Raw genomic sequence first — 21766 nt, forward strand, 5'->3', positions numbered from 1 at the left:
GTCACCCTTCCCGTTGACCAATCAATTTGAGGATTGTGCAGACCTAGAACCAGAGGTGAGCTAGGGCAGTCAATGACAAGTAAACTGATCATCTCCTGATGATTACCAGAGAGTCTGAGGGGGACAGGCACAGTTCGATGAGTGACATTGGCAAGGAGTTGACCATTGAGGGCAAGAGCATCTATGGGTGAGTCCAGAGGAACAGTGTCAATAGCCAACTGATCAACCACATTACTGTCCAAAAAACTCTCATCTGCCCCAGAATCAATGAGAGCAGTAAGGGGTAACGGTTGGTTCTGCCAAGAGAGGGAAGCATTGAGCAGTGTTCTGGAGGGAGATTTACACTTAGCCTGACTCAACAGTATCTCTCCCACTGCTGCTGAATCGCCCCTTTTACCTGGCGTAGCGGGCAGGTGAGGAGGAAATGGCCAGGCTGACCACAATACAGGCAACTCCTAGTTGTTATCCGGCGGTGCCTCTCCTCAGGCGTAAGCTTGGCACGACCAATCTGCATGGACTCGGGATCTTAAAGAGACTGGGAGGCGGAGGCAGTCGGGGGAGACAAACAAGGTAAGGTTGGAGATGTAATGGAAGAGGCTACCTTTCTACCCGTTTTCTCCCTCTGACGCTCACGGAGGCGATTGTCAATGCGGATGGCCAGGGAGATGAGTTCATCCAGTCCGTCAGGCTCCTTTTGTGACACCAGCTCATCTTTTATGCTCTCATTAAGAGCATGCTGGAACACACCTTGGAGCGCTTCATCATTCCAGCCGCTTTCAGCAGCTGGACAGCAAACTCAATGGCAAGCTCAGCAACGGAATGAGAGCCTTGATGGAGAGAAAGTAGTCTCTTGGCGGTGTCCTTGCCACGAACGGGATGATCAAAAATCTTCCTCATCTCCTTTGTAAAGTCTGCATAAGAAAGCACAATCGGGGCTTGCTTCTCCCACACCGCTGTGGCCCAGCTACTGCGGGACGGCCGTGGTGGACTGGCAGCTGGTGGAGGGCTCAGGGCATGGAAATGCAAAACGTTTGCCATGGTCTATGAGATCTCTGCTACCTGAGCAGTCAGGGTCTTCAGGACTTGTCCCAGTAAGGCTCCTTGGCCGGCGAGTGCTTGGCGGATTGAATCAGGAGAAGGGAGAAGGGAGAAAAGCCAGGCGGGGTGGTGGGATTGTGGTCCGCTGGGTTCAACATGGCCAGATCGTACTGTTAAGGGCTAGGTGGACTATGAACCCAGATGCGGACACACAAGGGAAGCAGATGGACGAAGTTAAACCAGTTTATTGTATTTAGGTTTTGGTCAGGGGCCGGACAGGGATGACACAAGCAGAGTCTCCCCGGGGAGGCTGGATCCAGAACAGGGCTTGGTGGAGCAGGCGAGGGCAACAGGTCAGGAAGTCAAGGGCCGGAGAGCTGAGCAGAGCAGGCAACAATCTACAAGGGTGATCACAAAAAGTCAGCACAGGAAAAAACGTCTGAACAATATCTAAGGGCTTGATGCGCAGTACTAACGGATAGTGGCTACGATCTGGCAGCGTGGTAGTGGCAGGGCTGAGTATAAGTAGGTAGCAGGATGATTGCAGGATTGGGTGCAGCTGGTGGTTTCTGCTCTGCTCTGCCTCCAGCACACCTGAAACAATCACACACACACAAAGACTGGGGACAGGACAATTAAGCCCTGGAAGTAGGAGTGGTAGAGGCAGATGTAACACTTCATACAAACTCACAGTAGAGGAACAGCAATTTTGATTAATAAAACCATCCCATTTATCTTAGTAAAAGTAGTTACAGATCAAAATGGTTCATCATGATCTCTGGTTTTATTTATGGAAAATCGTTCACTCTCTTAAACGTGTATGCTCCCAATACAGATGAACCAACATTCATGTCGGACATGGTGCTGCTCTTTAATAAAAACTGTAATGTAGTGATAGGTGGCTATTTTAATTGCACATTTATTCCTATTTTAGATAATCTAAAGACTAAAAACTACAGGTCAAGATCTTCAAAAGTCTCTCAAAAGGCTTATGTGGCTTGACTGATGTTTGGGGAGAATTACACCAGGGTGTTAAAGATGATACTTTTTTCTTAAATGTTCATAATTCACACTCTCAAAAAGATTTTTTTTTCATTCACTCCAAATGTGCAATGATATAATAATATGCACATGATAAAAAAAATGCAGAATTAACCCAATTATCTTTTCAGATCATGCTAAAATTAATTTAATTATTCATTTGGATAAGGAAAATTTTATTTTCAAACATTGGCAGTTTGATAATTCACTACTTAAAGACATTCAAGTATGGTTTCAACATTATATAAAGGAAAATAATGATCCCCTCATAAATCCAAACATTATCTGGGAGCTTGCAAAGGCCATGTTAAGAGGATTAATTATTTCATACAGTGGTGGCCAAAATTATTAGAACACTTGGCATGCTTCCGTTGTTTTTGTTGAATTGGTCATTAAAATACCCATAAAACAAATGAGTTTTTGTTGAATTGGTCATTAAAATACCCATAAAACAAATGAAATATACTGTAACAATGTCATCATTATGCTCTAAAAAAACATAGAATAGAGCCATCATAAGGAGATTTAGGTAATTTTCCTTAAAAACCATGATGCCACCAATTCATACCAGAACCAAAAGGGGAGAGGTAGAAAAAAAGACACTTTGTGTGAGTGAAGCATCTTAAAATTCTCAGTCTTAAGGACTGAAGAAAGATCTCATGAGAACTGCATGACGAGATCAACGCCACAATGAGTAATGTCTTCAAGAACTGTGCATCAGAAACTGGGTGAAGAAGGTCTTGCTGGCAGAATAGCGGCAAACAAAGCATTACTGAAAGAGAAACTGAGTGAAATGTGCAAAAGAACACAAGAAATGGACAAAGAAGGTTGGTATAAAGTGTTGTGGACTGATAAGTCCAAGTTTGAACAGTTTGGAGAGAGTTGGGAAAGATATAAAAATGAGTGTCTCCTGCCAACAGTTAAACACAGAGGGGGTATTATTATGGTGTGGGGCTATTTCAGCCTCAGGAACAGGTGACTTAGTGAAAACTAATGCATCATCGATAAGAAAGTAAACCACAACATTCTGTTGAGACACAGAATCTGGGACTTATCTTATTAGGCCTGGATTCAATTGTCAAGAGAACAATGACCATAAACATTCTTCTAACTATTGTCAGAACTACCTGTGACAGAAGGAATCTGCTGAAACACTGCAAATGATGGACTGGCCCCCTCAGAGCCCAGACCTCAATCCCATAGAGCAAATGTGGGGCGAGTTGGAAAATAAACTGGATAGATTTTTATTGTACATTCAAAGCCTTTGGCTTGAGTTGCAGAAGGCTTGGGATAACATATTATGTTATTTTATAATAATAATCTCTATAAATCCCACTCTAAGTATTCACAAGATGAACTGGACCACTATCTTCACCATTTACAAAAGCAAGTTCAGGCAACACTCAAACAGTGGTTCCTCCGACCTTTTTTACAACTAGAGGGGCAAGACAAGGTTGTCCATTATCACCTTTACTGTTTGCAATGGTGATCAAACCATTGGCGTCATGTGTATAGGACAATGCAGACATTGAAGAAGGGAAGACTATATATAGTACTATCTATATATATATATAATTATATATATATATAATATATATATATATACACACACCATATATTTAACCTGATAGAAGCTAACTTCTTCAATCCTGGCCTTTGGAATCTCTTATATTTCTATAACATTTCCATAAAATAAAAATATTAATAAATGTTTTACTGTTCGGAATACTGTACTAGCTTGGAAAGTGTCAGGCCCAGAACAAAGCAGCAGACTCAGACGCGGAATAGGCAGGTTTGGAAAAAACTTTTATTGTTTCCGAGCTGCTGGAACACAGTCTACAAAAATTACAACAACTAAAACTCTGCTACTCTCTCTGAAAATCTCAAACACTAAACTAGAAAGAAAAGCGCTTCACCAAAATGGGAAGGAATAAACTAATAAAATTTATCAAACAAAAACACAAACAGAAAACAATCCCGTAGGATGAAAACAGGCTACAAAAATCCTATCTACACTTAAACTTATGGCTGTGAAACTTACAAAGCAAGAAACGTGGAACAGGCTTGGAGTCAATGGAAAGGCTTGAGTGCGACGACAGAAAGTACGAAGACACTTCGGCACGGGACAAGGGGAAACACAGACTATATGTACACACATGAGGGAAATGGGGAACAGGTGGAAACAAGGGCGGGGAAGACAATCAGACCGGTGACACATGAGGAAGAGCAAGTGACCTAAAACGAGAGGAGAGTTATCTTTCAAAATAAAACAGGAAATGACAAGACATAACAAAAACCCAGCTTGACCTCACCACGGTGTGACAGAAAGACTGTATTAACAAACTTGGCATTAAGACTTGTATCTCAATGTACTCCCCAATCGATTTGAACCCCAATCTGAGGAAATACTTAACATCACATAATATATGCAAATGGTTGTCAACTTCCCTGAGCGGTCTGGAGGCAAAATAACAAGAGAATGACTCTTCAGGTGGCAATGAATGTGTGTTTATTCCCACACATACAGAATCCAAACACTTCTCAACAATAATAATACACGCAATCTAATTTATAATACTCGCCCCTGTAACTGCAACCACTGAAGCCCCTACAAAACCACGCCAAATCACGGCAATGACATTTTAGGTAAAACACATTTATATTATCATTACATTTTGGGAATATGTTGACGTTTAATGTAACCTTTAAGACATCTTTTGCTAGGCAGAAAGAGTGGACTTTATTTGTAAAAACACATTTCTTCAAACTCAAAGTAAATGTTCGTAAGCAAGCCCATTTTGTGTCGTCTTTTAAAAGTAATGAGTGAGCAAGGGATGCTAACAGAAGCCGTGGGGGAACACGGCATGTAGAAGCAGAATATTTAAATTTTTAATTTCACTCAACATATTAAACTGAATAGTTTCAGTAATATGTGTGTTGGTGAAGTTTGGTTGAAGTGTGGTTTACAGTTTCAAAATACGTTTCTTGAAATGCAGTCCGGTTGCTTTGGAAAGAACTAAGGCTGTTTCAAGGGAACAATGCAAAAAGCATAAATTGACCATAATCTGATTTTGTAAAAGTTTAAAAGTTGTGTGTAGACATGTATGCATGCAGATTTGAAATGAAATAGGTGTTTATTCCTGCTACTGTGTTTTAGTAACTTTTGTAGAATTTAATGGCTAGTGTAGGGTTAGCAATATATTTTTTCTTTAATCCTTTATTTCGTTTCAAAAAGTATGAGTTTTAATTGTATTTTATTCTTCTATAGACCAACATCACAACATTTCTGGAGGGCACCTTCCCGGTGCTCATTAAATTGAGAGGGGACACTTTTCAGTGCCCGTTGTGCCATAAGGCAGCGCCATACCATGCCCTAATTCCTCATTTACAGGGCCACCAGAGGTCAGTTGTGAAATACAGAGGTAAGTCCAATCACGGGTATTGATAAGATTTTGTAAATACCAATTAACAAGCTTTCAGAAGTTGGCATTAAACAAATCAAACATGGACAATTCAAATGGATTCAAGAATACATCTGTCACTCAGGAACATTTCTGACATGTACTTAAACGTCACCGTTTACAAATCTCTAGCCAGTACAGTTATTTGAAGTGATATCTGAAGCACACCTGATATAACTAATAAAGCTATTGATAAATTGCATCAAGTGTACAGCAGTTTTGCAAATGTGTACTCTTATGAGGGGCTTCGTTGCAGGGATTGAATGATTTTGAGACAGCAGTAGTCAAAAGTGGGATTTTGCGTCACATCTTGAAAAACCACAATTATCGTGTGTTGTCTTGAGCTGTTCCAATGTTTTTTGGTTGGTTTGTTTATTGTAAAAAGCAGAAAGTTTGTACATTTCATCAATAATTCAATAATTTGCAATGGGGGTGAAATAATAAGTGCAAATGTTAATCCTCTCTGGATCCCCATTAAACAAACTGACACAATTATGATTTGCTTTCCACAGGACACCGACCCTGCCACCGACCACACCACCGACCACATGTATAGCAAGAGGCCTTACAGCTTTCACCCAGAGAGCAGGTTAATGTGAGTGACGATTATTGCATAAGAACAAAATATCCAGTGTTTACAGCTGTGCACTAAGTCATGTCTTTGTGTGTCTTGATTAAGGACAATAATGACAGCATGGACCAACATGACGTGCTCACCACAACCAGAGATGTTGGGATCCTGAGTGAAGACACATCTTTCGACAGGCTTGTAGTAAGGACATGCAAAGGATCAAGAAACAACACATCTTATTTAATATACTTAGCCGGAATAATCACGTTTAACATCTAAATGATATTTAATCAAATTTTAGGAAAGGGCTAAGCAAGCTGAAAACCAAAGAAGAGTCACCAGTGACTTTCATGTAATGTGCATCACTCAGGATAAAGGCCTGCTGCAACATCTTGAAGTGAGTTTGAAATTTAGAGTCGCATACTGTAACTAATTTTGGTCAAAACATGATAAATGAATTACTGAAGAGAAACATTTTCTGTTAGCCTAGTGTTTGTACATTTACTTTGAGCATCCTCCAAAAAATATATATGTTTACAGGCAGTCATCGCTGGAAAATTTGCATCCTCCTGGGCATCATCGAAGGGCAGGGTAAAAAGGAGGATGAGCAGCTGGACTTTCAGCTGTCCATCAATGTTCCATTGACAGAGCCACAGAACTGTACAACTGTGGAGTGCAGTATGACTTGAGGTATGCTACAAACATAAGGAGAGTGCTAACACCTATATGTATTGTTTGTACATTGTTTATGACAGCCTCTCAGTGTGAATGTCCTTTTACTAATCGCTATTTCATTTTGTCTCATCAGTGAGAAACAGGTGCTGTCTCATTTTCTAGCCAAAAACATGAGCAAGGAGGCAGTACAGAAAATGGAAAAATATACAGAAAACCTCAGAAGAGCTCTGGACTCTGAGGAGTTTTTGAAGAGGCTGTAGTTGAATGTTTGTTTTATTTTATTGTAAATCAAAGTTTTCAAAATCAAAACTTTTCAACTTTTGTGTTTTACAGTATATATTTTAAAGATTGTTGTATGGTCATATGTATTTTACTAGTCTTGTGAATTGCATACTTAATTCAAAATATTGAATTTAGTTCTAAATAAATACATTTTATTTGTGTCAAAGGGCCAGCAGTCTTTTCTGTTAACCTATAAGAAATCATCACCTTAGAGTGATATTTATGGCATTTGATGTAGTAGGCCAAGCTCTGTGACAGTGTGGCTGTTAGAAAAACAGACAGTGGAAACAACCTATATAAATTGAAATAATTACCACTAATTATTGTAATTTTTGCAAATGTATATATATATATAATATTTTTAAAATAAACTTGTGCACATACATTAGTCACTTATATGAATAAATATACGTATCTATAAATCTGTAGTGCTATATAATCTTTTTAATTACATTACTTTCTATTTTTGTATAAATGTATTGTTTCAAGCACATTGCTTGCAACATTTAATGTTGTTAATCAACCAATAAAGTTGTTAAAATTGTTCCCATTATTGCTTTGTTTACATCCTGTCTACTTTCTAAGGCTACGTTTACACATAGCCGGGTATGTTGAGAAACGAATATTTCCCTCCCTCCGTTTTCCAAAATAACATCGTGCACATAGCATCGTTTTCAAAAAAGTCAACCCGCATAAATATGCCATCGAGCGCCGTCATAACTACGCCAAGCCTGTGGGCGGCAGTGTAGGAAGAAGGAGAATCCTCTGCAAGCTAATCAGAATAATGCTTCCATGAGCACCGCCATAGCAAAACGTAAATATTGGTCGCACTTCTGGCGCATCAGCTGCCTAAAACTCCATTTATCTGAATTTACACGCAAACGCAAAACCGTAGTTTTTCAGAATCTCCACTCTAGCCGGAGTGGAGATTTGTTTTCAGAGATGAATTCACCGTTTGCGTGTAAAAGATCGGTACAAACGAAGGGAAATATCTCCGTTTTTAAAAATACCGTGTATGTGTAAACAGGGCCTAAGTGCTATAGGCCTCTACAGCCACCTCGGGCGTGGTTTGTAGGGGGCATGGTTTGTAGTGGCTGCGCGCGCAGACGTGGTTTATAGGAGGCGTGGTTTGTAGGGGGCGTGGTTTGTAGCGGCTCTGGCTACAGCTAGACCCTTCTTGTCCCGTGCCGTGTGTCTCCGCCCTCGCCGGTGTCGTGCCAAAAAGTGATTGTCTGCCAGAATCTGACTTCCGGCAACGCAAAACCGTTTCTCTGGATGAAACGGTCATAATATGCAGATACACACAACTGCGTTATAGCGTAGGCCTAATTATAGCTTCGAAAGTTTAACGTTTATCACGGAACGGCAATTACGTCATAGACATGTCTCTGTGCTTGGTATGTCTGATGACTTTGTGTAGCGCAGTCTTTGGAAATTAGACTGTAATGAATATGATTTAGGCTACTGGTGGGTTTTTTTAATAAAGATATAACTTTTGCAACAATCCTCATCCTCCTTTCATAGTATTTGCTTCCCATGTTTGGATGTGTTTTGCAGTTTTCAATTAGTTTTCACCTGCCAAAAACTGATTGAAGGCATAGTATAGTTACTTAAAGGTGTTTTCTGCCTAAATATGACTTGATCTCATCCATAAGCTTCATAATATAAACACTAGAGCTCACAGGACAGCTTGAAATTCTTTTAAAGGATGGTTACAACACAAAATGGGCTTTTTCACCTGCCAAAAATTGATTGCAGCTCCTTCCTTCAATGTATTCTGCCTTAAAAAGACTGGTCTTTATCCCGAAGCATCATATGTGACAGATTACCACCTCACATTACATCTCACACCGGCCTTTACTTTCAACAACTCCACAACTTACAAGTCAACTTCGTTGTGACTGTAAAGTAAGCAATAAACACTATTCTGATCTGATTCTAATGTGACGGATCAGAACATTTTCTGCCTCAAAATGATTTTAAATCACTGCACTGTCAACATTTCAAAAGACAACTTTGTTGAATGTCTTGGTTAAAAGAATGTGACCATAGAAATACCAATTAGAGAGAAGGATGTAAGAATTACTTAAATTCATAAGTTTTGGCAGAAAATATTTTATATATATATATTAGGGCTGTCAATCGATAAAAAAAAATTAACTAATTAATCGCAAAAATTTCTGTAATTAATCGCGATTAATCGCGATTAATCTATCAATAAATGTATCAATAAATTAAATGCATTTTTCTGAGACTGAAGCTTATAATGAATATTTATTTATGTAAAATGATCAAATTAATGTAGAATAAACACATAGAAAGCATATTTAAATTCATTCATTTTATTGGCTTAAGGTGCACATATGCACAGTGCTAATAGAAAAAAGCCAGAATGAGGAAGTATACTGACGAGTGCCACACTCCTGTAGTGTAGACTGACGAGGTCCCGTGGAGGTAATTTCAGCCAGGGTGTTTTGCTTTGAGGTGATATGTAAAGTCATTTACTTCTGTGGAATTTAAATTCGGCTTTGCAAACTGTGCAAATCGCCTTGTTTTTGTCCACGAGCCATCAGGCAACTTTTTAAAATGAATGTTCCCCCTAAAAGTCCGTCCTTATCCATCTTTCCGCCATGACTCTCCTTTAGTTAGGATAGATCTAGACATATATACATAGACTCTCCTTTATTAGGATGATCATAGACATATATACCTAGACTCTCCTTTAGTTAGGATAGATCATAGACATATATACATAGACTCTCCTTTAGTTAGGATAGATCATAGACATATACATAGACGCCTCATTGAGCACGTTGGTCCGTTGCTGCGATACGTTAACGTGTACGCCATATTGGATGGGCGGTTTTAGCTGTGGGCAATGTGGGCGACCGCCCAGGGCGCAGTCTCCATGAGGGCTTTAAGTTAATGCCTCTTATACACCCATTCACACACACTAATATATCTGGGAAACAAAGCTCTACTTTGCCACATCCAAAATGCGGCGGCGTCGACGTACGATTCAGCGCTCAAAAAGGTTATGGGTCAGCCGCCACCGGAGTAAACAAAAACGTGTTAATTGCGTGAATTTTTTTTAACACGTTAATTGTTTAAAATTAATCGACAAATTAACGTGTTAATTTTGACAGCACTATAATATACATACATAACACACCCACACACAAACAGATACCTACATTTATTTGTTCTGCGTCTACATACATCCAACCTATATACCATATCAGCTGCAGTTGCTACTTGCATGCTGCACAAATATTTTCCTGTGGCTCTGCGTGGGTACTTTACACAGCTTTTTGGAACCACCTTGGGCGGATGTCACATCCGATCTGAATTTGACAGAAAATCAAAGATTATAATTAAATTGTTAATCAATTATGACAATAAACACATAAACATAATACATTTTAAATGATAAAAAAAAGATTTAATAAATTGTTAAGGTTTTTTTAATATATATATATAATTCAGACTTATAAATCAGAAAGAAAAATATAACATAAACAGTTACCCAGAGTGTCCCCTTGCTGCTCCCCACAGAAATGGCACAGGTCGCTCAAGTCATCAGGCAAAACAAGGTACAACAATAATTTCCCTTAACTATGAGCTATGTTTGTCAGAGTAAATGATAGTCTATATATATATGATAGATTATATTCATTATTATAAAAAGAAAAAAAAAAACACCCGTATTCTCTCAATTATTGTTTTTTTTGCGCATGCGCGAAAGCTGCACCCTGCCTGTTGCGCTCCTCCAGCCTTTGAGGTCGCTTTTTGACTTTTTGGCTTTTTTCTCTTTTGTTCGTTTTCGTTTTCTTCACTGTGGCTCTGTGGAGTCCTGCCCTCTCTGGCAGGGTTGTTTTTAGAGAGTTTTTGTGCTTTTTGTCCTGTTTTTGTCGTGTTTTTTCTTCATGTTGTTTTTTAAAATGCCGCTTCCACCTGGACACACTGCCTTTGTTTACTCCGGGGAACAGCTGATCGTCCTAATGCCGGCCGGCTCTGTGTTTTCTGCTGCTGTGCTCTCCTTTGCAGGTTACAGGTCGTGGGAGGGTCGTCATCTTGATGAGACACCTGGGCTGGTCTGGGGCCTATATAAGGCTGCCCAAACTGCAGAGTTCTCTCTTGCCTTTGCCACTACAGCCACTGTTTTTGTTCTGTTGTTTGACACACACTCATGCACATGCTTACACTGCTGATTACTGACATTTATATACCTTTTCTTCTGTTAAGTACTTTTGAGTTGTGAATAAATGCTTCAGATACTTCCACTCCACAGTTTGGTCTCCCCTTTTTGTCACAGTTAAACAACTGTCTCTCCAGAGAAATCTGTGGAGGTGCATCTCCAGGTCTCTTTAAGCCACACAGAATTGTACATCTTCTGGATGTTGCCGAGGGCAGCATGGACTCCTTTTCTGAACCATAGCAGCACTGCTTGGATGGGATTGAGTACGTCGGGCCGTTTGAGGAGAACGTCATTCATGCTGATCCCTTTTAACTTCTGGCTGCTGTTCCATACCAGTCTGACAGGTGTTGTAACAGTGTGTGGGTTTGGCACCACCAAGTGGCTGATGTACCATACTGGTCCTTTCCCGTTAGCAATGGCCTCCTTGGTGAGTTTCTTTGCTGCTTTCCTCTCCACCATCTTGTGGACTTGAGTTGTGTATGCCACACGCCACTCTGGTTCTTTCTTGAGCTGTCTCCCTGTCCTCAGAAATGTGGCTTCCACTGCATTTCTGTTGTTGGGCAGGGAACTAGGCTCCTGACTATGTGCATCTGATTTCACATAGCTGAGTCCTTGTCTGATCAGCTCCAGCTCTCTTTCTTCACTCAGAGTCATGTCTTTACCTCCTGGCTGACAGTTACCACACCGGCATCCTCCACACATTGGCTCACAGGCTGCACTGATGCTGTCCCACTTCCACCAGTCCAAAAACTCTCTGCCAGCAACCTTGCTTTTGGTTTCAGCTCTGGATTCTTGCATCTCACAAATTTCTTGATACTTCACTGCTGTGGCTCATCGATCGTGCAAAGTGAGTCTCAGAATTGTGCAGGGCCATGTCCACTACTTCACAGAGGTCTGGATGTGCTCCACCAACAGTTTTTCTTAGAGGGCTCTCCCACAGGACAAGATCTCCTACTACCTTTATTCTCTGTGGAGCAAGTCTTCACGGTGGCTGATGAGAAGCTCAACATGCTCTGGTCTGTGAAGATCTTCCAGGTTGGTGTCAGGGAAGAACTTTTTGAGTTGATGCACTTTGATTACTCTGTGCACTTTTGCAATTTCATCCAACCCGTAGCTGATTAGCTCATGAGCTCTCTCTGTCCCTCTAGGTGTCTTGACTCTCACCTTGAGTAAATATCTCTTGGTCTTTACTTTCATGGCCATGCCTCCGACTCCATGGACGACAAGTGTGATTTTTTCACTTTGAAGCTTCAGTCTTCTGGCAGCTATATGAGTGATGTAATTGGTATCTGATGCCAAATCAATGAGAGTTCCAATTTTCTGTCCTGCGTTGGTAATTACTTTGAGAAGCATAAGAATAACTGGTAACTCACGTGTACTTGAATCCATCACTTCAGGAAGGCTTTTTCCAGTGCAGTGTGATTTTACAGCCATGTTGGTGAAGGCTCTTCGGAATTTTTCTGCCATGTCTGGGGTGAGCTCAGCTATTAATTTCTCTTGCTCCTCTGTGAATGCTTGCCTCCTGATGCTGGGTTTTCCCACTTTCACAGGTTCTTTCCCCTTGAATCCTCCTTTCAGGCAGAGGAAGAAATGGTGGTCTGAAGAGCTTCCTCTTCGACAGTCTCTGTTCCTGCACAGGTATAAGTGTCCGTACATTCATCATCCTCTGTATGACATCTGAGGCATCTTCTGCAAGCTCCCAGTCTTTCAACAGCATTCAGATTCTCACCAGGCTTTAGTCCTTTGAACTGCTTGCTGAAGAAGATCTTCTCACGGTGCTTTTCATCTCCACAGACAACACATCCTCCTGTCCTTGTGGATTTTGTGGAGGCGTCCCTCTTCTCTAGGTAAGTAGCTTTCTTTTCAGGTTTTCACTCATGCCCGGTCTAATCTCTCCAAAACATCCTCTTGTGTCTTAAAGAATTTAAGAAGGCAATCAAAGTGATTATCAGTTGTGACTCCATTTCTTGGATTGACCATGAACGTCAGCCAGTCCTTTTTCATATTATCTGGTAGCTTGCTCTCTATGGATCTGATCACAAGGGTATTTCTTTATGGCTCCAACACTTTAAAGCTCCGTGAGGTCATCCAGGGCCTTTTCCACAGCTTGAATTAGGTCAGTTAGCTTCCTTGGTTGGTGTGAGGGGGGATCCTCTCCAGATCCTCAATTATCTCCAATGCAATCGTTGGCTTGTTTCCATACCTGTTTTGAAGCACTTTGAATATGTCTTCAGCACTGTTGTATGTTGACAGGTCTCTGCATATTCTCTCGTCCACATGGTCAAGGAGTTGGAACTTCTTCACTTCCACTGAGCCAGTCGGCTCTCCCTGCTTTTGCAGGCTCTCCCAGTCTTTCCTCCATCTGTGGAAATTCCTCCTAAATCCAGTGAATTTAGGTAGACTGGTCGGCTTTATTCTCACCACTGGTTGTAGAACTGCTGCTGGTTTAGGCTCTGGTCCGCTTCTTTCCTCTTCTGCAATTCTTTGTGCGGTAAGGAATTCTGCTCTTCTGGCCTCGAGGTTGCTGCCAAATGTTCTCAGGTCTTTTAATCTGCCTTTCAGGTCTGCTGTCTGATCATGTGGGATCCATTTTTCCCAAACGCCCAGGCTTACAGTTACATCATGGAGCCTCTTTACTCCTTCCAGCTGCAGTTCATAACCGTCTCTATTGATAGCAGTGAAGGGGCTTGCTTGGGCTCTGTTGCAGGCTTTCTCCGCTTCTTGGATTGCATAGTCTATCTCCTCTTTACCATATCTTCTCCAGAGGTTGGATTGGACTGCTTCACGGATGTCCTCCAATCTCGTGTCGCACTCCTCCATTATCCTTTCAAGCTCAGTTTGCTGGTTCTTGTGGAGCTTGGCTTCTTCACCCCCCTCAGTTCCTGCCTCAACGTCTGCGAGTAGGCCAGTTCTGTAGTCATCATTTGCATCACTGACGTACCTCGCCAGGGAACTGAGCTTGCTGAACTCCTTTTGTAGTTCACGCTTGGTCATGCCATCTGTAGCTTTGCTCAGGTAGTTTGCTTGCTTGGTAAAAGAAGATTTAGCCAAGGTACGCTCTTGCTTCAGTTGATTGACTGTTTTCCCAAGAGTTTCCCTTTGCCATGGTGAAGAGTTTCCAGTCAATTCTTCCTTTGCGTCGACAGCTTCAGGCCTTTAATCCTTCTCTTCACTGCCACGTTGGTTATCAACTGTCAAGTTATGTATGTTTTATGGTTGACCACAGCTCTGCCCAAACTTGAAAAACTGCTTGATCTTTATAAGGACACTCGGGACACCTCGAAACTGTTCACTGTTTTTATTTTCTTGAAGGTGGTTGCATCAGAAACAGGATGGAACAAGACAGAACAGGATAGGTTGATAACCTTTGGATATATAAACAAAAAATATGAATTAATTTCAAATAAATCTCAATAACAATATCTTTACTAATCAACAGTAACTTCTTAAAGTTCTCAATAAGTGTAATTAAATGCTTCAAACAAATAAAATCATTTAAATGAATTCAGCATTTCAATTAGTTAATTTTTTAACAATAATTAAAGTTAAACAATTGCACATTTATATGTATTAAATAATATGTATGCTTAAAGCACCAATGAAAAGTTTTCTGTTTACATAAAGTTAAACTTTTCATACTTAAATGCATAACTTAAATTTACCAGACAAAATCATCATCAACAGTCAATTGCAACAGTTGCAGTTCTCATGGTAGATCAGGAGCTGTGTGTTCCTTTGTATGCCCGTGAGAGATTCAACTGTGCTCACAAACACTTCAAACATTTCGAGGCATGCTCTACTCTTCCTGTGCGCACATGAATGAGGTCCCACAGAGAATTTCTGTGTTATTTCTTGGGAACCTCTCGCCCCTGGTTGGCCCCTGCTGGCTGGAAGAAGAAACTGAGGTTTCCATGAGTTGACACAACACACATCCCTATTTACATGTGAAATTGACAACAAAAAAACACAGGGCACACAAGCAAACACACAGCAGACTACAAGAATATGACCACAGGTGTAACATCATTAACTAACTATAAACTGTAATAGAGATATAGTGGCAATAATGACAGTGATAATATATGTAGTGGACGTCATGAAGGACCACAGCAGCAGCCATGATCCATGAGAATCTGCATAACTAAGGGATGACGTGAGCCATCCCTAACATAAGCTCTATCAAAAAGGAAAGTTTTAAGTCTATTTGTTCCATTTTTTCCACAGAAGAGGTGCTTGATAGCTGAAAGCTCTGGCTCCCAATGTACTTTTGGAAACTATAGGAACCCAGGATTCTGAGAGCGCAGTGTTCTAGAGGGGTAGTAAGGTACTATGAGCTATGAGATCTTGGTTCCTGTCAGAACACATGTAGCAGCATTCTGAATTAGCTACAAAGTCCTAAGAGACTTATTGGAGCAGCCTGATAACAAAGAGTTACGATAGTCCAGCCTAGAAGTAACAAATGCGTGGACTAGTTTTTCTGCATCCGCTTGAGATACAATGCGTCTGACTTTTGCAATGTTACGTAAGTGGAAGAATGCAGTCCTCGAAATTAGTTTTATGTGGACGTTAAAGGACAAATCCTGATCAAAAACAACTCCAAGAGCTGGAGGCCAGGGTGATCCCATCTAAAGTAAGATGTTTGGGTCCAATTACAAGAACTTCAGTTTTGTCTGAATTTAACATAAAAAAAATTGTAGGTCATCCAACCTTTTATATCCTTAAGGCATGCTTGGAGTTTAGTTAACTGATTGGTTTCATCAGGCTTGATCGATAAATATAATTGCGTGTCATTGGCATAACAATGAAAATAATTGGAGTGATTCCTAATTATGTTCCCTGAAAGCATATATAAACTAATTAGAAGTCATCCTGGGGTGGCCTTTAGCTCAGTTGGTAGAGCAGCAGCCCATATGTGAAGGCTCAGTCCTTGCTGCGGAAGCCAAGGGTTTGAATCTGACTTGTGGCTCTTTCCAATTTCGATGCCATATGAGAGAACAAGATCAAGAGTGTGGTTCAGACAATGAGTCGGTTTATTTACACTCTGACCGACCTACAATAATTACTTTATGTTTTTTAAGGATCAAGCCTGATGCAAATTGTGCAAATTCAGATAAAAATTCAGAATAAGGACCAGGAGCACGATATAGTGTAACAAATAGAGCTGGCTGTAATGTTTTCCAGGTTGGGTGAGTGAGGCTAAGAACAAGACTTTTAAATGAATTATAATTTAGTTTAGGTTTAGGATTTATTAAAAGACTTGAGTCAAATATGGCTCCAACTCCACCACCTCGACCAGTACTACCGGAGGAATATGAGTATTACAATGACTGGGAAGAGTGGATTCATTTAGGTTATATTCATCCTCCTGCAACCAGGTTTCAGTGAGACAACATAAATAATTCATTGACTAAAACAGTTTTAGAGGACCATCTCTTATTTTGGACTAATAAATGTTGACTTGATTTTTTTTTGTGATTAAATCATCAATGCTGGGTCCATGACCCAACCCTGTCTCTGGGAGGCGAGTGTGCGATCCACAATATGGCTCCATGTGGTACATGTATCCACTAATGGGGTGAGGCTCCATAGCTTGTAACAAAGCGAATTGGTTTGCCTTTGATGAATTGTTTACATACATGTCGGCTGTAGTATGGGATCATGCTCCCATTCACTGACAGCCATTCCTGAAATGGTATGATTTTGTATGAGTGATTGAGCTCAGAGAAGATGGGTCTAACCTTAAAAAATGGGTCATCAGTGATCTTGGTGTTGTCAACTACTAAGGCCATTATATCATCAAAGCGGTTTCTCTGCATCTGCACCTGAAATGCTCTCATTGTGTACATCATTGTCAACTGACCAGTACAGTAGTAGCAACTTAAAAGTTCCCATTCAAGCTGAACGCCAGCTGAATGGCAGCCGTCTTCCAGCTGAGTTCCAGCTAGCTGTCCCGTGAACGGAGTGACCCCCCTCCTTCTCCTGGGCGTGTCTATTTTTTACTGTAACTCCACCCATTCATGTGATTACAGGGTATGACCAGGAGATGGCGCTTCTCTCACAGAACTTTTTTACAGTTCTACCTGGGGAGATGACGTAGCTTACACACCTCATTAGCATTCTTGTTGCCCAATCTTTTGTTTGCGCTTACAGTAATGGGCTTTTTGGTCTCCCAGTGTCACAGATCACAGAGCGGAAAATGCAGCTGGTTTGACTACTGTATACTATACAGTAGCCTTATGATTTGAGCGTGTTCATGAATTGAAATTAAATTTAAGGTGTTTATATCCAACATGTCACCATTCACCAAATCAACAACATCTAGTCTGTTCTGTCTTTACTAGTGGTGGGCCATTATCTGTGTTAACGTGCTGCGTTAAGGTGAGACTCTTATCAGGCGATAAAAAAATATCACCATTAATCTATTCTCAAAGCTGTTCTAGCCTTTGAGGTCGCTTTTTGACTTTTTTCTCTTTTGTTCGTTTTTGTTTTCTTCGCTGTAACTGTGGAGTCCTGATCTCTCTAGCAATGTTGTTTTTAGAGAGTTTTTGAGTTTTTCTCGTGTTTTTTAAATGCCGCTTCCACCTGGACAGCTGCCTTTGTTTACACCAGGAACAGCTGATCCTCCTTCAAGGAGATAATCTACAGTATCTATGGCCACCACTAGTCTTTACATAATTACTGAAGCGTCTCTTCTCTTGTGCTCGCGCACTCTCTCTCGCTCATCTGCATGTAAACAACAAACTAACCCTTAAAAATTTGCAAAAAGAATTAAAGAATAACAACAGCAATAATACCTCCTATTGAATATTTGATCACATTTTATTTATTTTCCGTTCTTTATTCAGGGAAACCTTGACTGAGCAAATTGCTCTTTTACAGCAATGCCCTGATCACAACAAACACAAACAATATACAATAAATAGCCCAAACGGTTGACAGTTAACAGTTAAAACAAGATCAAGTTAAAACAGGTAAAACCAGTTAAAACAAGTTTAAACAAGATCAAAAACACAGTTTAAAACAGTTTAAAGCAAGATCAGTTAAAGCAAGAACACTGTATGTTTCCCATACCATGTATTAAAACTTTAAAATGGTTTACGGATACAAGTTTGTCTAATTTCAGTGTCTCTTGCAGATGGTTCCATTTAGTGGGTGCATAAAACTGAAAAGCTAATTTGCCAGCCTCTGATCTTATTTGGGGTGTTTTTAGTGTTATAAAACCTTGTGACCTTGTGCTATATGTGCAGTGTCTAAAATGTAAAAGAGAAGTGAGGTATGATGGTAATTTGCCTTGTAGTGCTTTGTAAATGAAAAGGAGGCAATGTCTTTCCCTCCTCTCATGGAGAGAGGACCACCCTACACTCTCATATAGTTTACAGTGATGTGTTCTAAAAAGGTCACCAGTAATAAAACGTATAGCACTATGGTAAACTGTGTCAAGAACTTTCAGAGTGGATGGAGATGCATGCATGTAAATGATATCTCCATAATCTAAAATTTATAAAATGGTTGTTTCAACAATGGACTTTCTGCTCTTAAAAGAAAGGCAAGACCTGATTCTATATAAGGCACCCAGCTTAATTTTTACCTTCTTTGTGAGCTCAATCACATGTGTTTTAAAAGAAAGCTTATTCTCCAACCAAATTCCCAGATATTTATAATGTGCAACTTGCTCAATCTGGGTTCCATTTAGAGAGAAAATTCTAAAAACATTAAAATCACACACTATTGATCTCGTAAAAAGCATGAATTTAGTTTTTGATTCATTAAGAACCAATTTAAGACTATTAAAACAATCCTGAACACATGTAAAGGCAGACTGAAGGTATAAAACAGCTTTCTCAATGGTTTCAGCACAGGCATATAGGATTGTGTCATCAGCATAAAAATGGAATTTGCAATGTTCAAGGGAACCACATATATCATTAATGTATAGAGTAAATAATAACGGGCCTAAAATTGAGCCTTGTGGGACCCCGTTTCTTAGACCTAATACCTCAGAAGTCAAACCATTTAACTTTACAGCCTGTGTTCTGTCAGACAGATAATTCTGAAACCATCTAAAGGAACCATCATCAAAACCCAAAAGAGAAAGTTTTTCTAGAAGGAAAACATGATTGACAGTGTCGAAAGCTTTTGACAAATCAATAAATAGAGCTGCACAATGCTTCTTAGAGTCTATGGTAGTAGCTATGTCATTTACAACAGCAGTTGTAGCAGTAATGGTGCTGTGGCCAGCTCTAAAACCAGGCTGATATGGGCTCAGAATATTGTTTGCAGAGAGAAACGTACCAATTTGCTCATTTACAAAGGACTCTGACATCTTGCCTAAGCAAGGTAGCTTGGAGATTGGTCTGTAGTTGTTAAGCTCATTTACACTTCCTCCTTTGTGTAAAGGGGTAACTAGCGCTGATTTCCAGGCTTTAGGAACAGAGCCAGAAAAAAGTGAGACATTAAAAATGTGTGTTAGAGGTTCAGTGATGACAGGAGCTGCTATTTTTAAGAGATGAGAGTCTAACTGGTCTGCACCCATTGAGCTCTTCATGCACTTGGAGCTACACAATGCATAGAGAACTTCGTATTGGCTTAATGGTCTAAATGAGAAGACAGAGTCAGAATCATTATTTGAGGAAATAAAGTTCTCTTTCTGGGTTAGGTCACACTGATCTAAGCCTTGTGACACCATCCCACCAGCCTGATCAAACAGTATGCCACACTTAATAAAGTGATCATTAAAGGCGTTACATATCTCAATTTGTTCTTGGATAACTTTAGAGTCCACCTGAAGCTGTTGAGGGAGTGTTGGTGGAGAAACACCTTTAAGGGATTTAATTACTTTACAGAACTTAGCTGGATTGCCACTGCAGTCAGACAGGTTGTGTAGGTAGTAGTCAGACTTGGCCTTCTTAATCAAATAGGTACAAGAGTTTCTTAACTGTCTAAAGGTCTGCCAGTCTCCTTTACTGCCAGAGGATCTTGCAGCTGCCCAGGCTTTATTTCTTTTGGAAATAATCTCACCAAGATCATGAGTAAACCAGGGGTTGCATCTATCTTTTACACTAAGTGTTTTAAAAGGGGCATGTTTATCTGCAAGTGTATTGAAAATTGACTTGAAATGGTCAGATGCTAGCTCAGCATCTGGAATATGGACTAATGAATTGAGATTACTTGCATACAGGTCATGCAGAAATGCCTGTTCATCAAATTTTCTAAAAGACCTCTTACAGATGTACAGTGGCTCTGATTTTTTCATTTTTCCATTTCTAATACAACCGACTGGGCAATGATCACTCAAATCCAAAGGAAACACATAGACATCTAAATACAGATGTGGTCTGTTAGTAAGGACTAATTTCATGTTTGGACGCGTTGGTTCCGTAACTAATTGAGTAAGACTTAAATCATTGCAAAGGTCTTTTAAGTCATCAGCTGCTGGGGACAACCAGTCAAGGTTAAAATCCCCTAAAATGACAGTTTCAGAATGTAAGCCTACCAAAGTTGATAGCTGTTTTGATTAGGACTTGAGACTATTAGGGCGTCTGGGACTGGCAGAGGGGGGGGGGCGTATAGACACCCACCAGGACTATGGAGTGGCCACCTAATTGAACCTTAATGCTAATAATCATACTGATCTGGGCAGCAGGAGGAGACAATGTAGAGCAGTTTATCGTGTTTCTAAATAACTTGCACGCCCACCCCCACGTTTAACTCTGTCAACTCTACCGATAGTTGTAACCATCAGATTTATGTCATTATTTAGAACATTGCTATTTAACCATGACTCTGAGATCACAATAAAATCAGGGTCAGAATCATATGCCCATATTCTTAGCATGTCCATCTTTGGCAACAAACTTCTAGCATTGATGTGCACCATGCCAAGTCCTTTACGCGCCCTAAAGCTACTTGAGCTCGCTGTAGCAGGCACGGGACAAACTACAGTTGGCGTAGTTGTAGTTGTAGTTTGATCGTTGTGAGACGCCAAGAGGGAGAATACCTGGTGATTAACAGCCCTTTGGAAGCCCTTTGTTATGAATGGTATCAACCTTTGTTTGCACTTGATGGGCCTTTTCCCCCCACGGTCACACAAATCAGAGTGGAAAATGCAGGACAGACAATCATGATGTGGCTAGTGGTGCGAAGGACGCTTTATTAATTATGTACAGTGAGGACAGATAGCCTAGATGTTGCTGATTTGGTAACGTCTCAGCTGATCAGGTTACCGCTCACCCCAGTGTATCTGTTCAGATGTGTTTTGAGTTTATAGCCGGTTCCTTATTATCAAATTTTGACTTTAGTGGGATTTTTTGGGATTATGTAAATATACATTTATTGTATAAGGAGTCGATCGAAAATCAATGTTTGCATTTTTTCAGATGTCTCTGTGGCCATGATTGAACGTTTAAAAATGGCCGCCGTAAAACTTGTCTGTCTGTTCATCCAAACAAAAAAAAGCCAGCAGTCCTTTATTCCCCAGATGCTTGTGAAAAGGACATACCA

This window comes from Larimichthys crocea, unplaced genomic scaffold, assembly GCF_000972845.2.
Source record: "Larimichthys crocea isolate SSNF unplaced genomic scaffold, L_crocea_2.0 scaffold392, whole genome shotgun sequence".
NCBI lineage: Eukaryota > Metazoa > Chordata > Actinopteri > Sciaenidae > Larimichthys > Larimichthys crocea.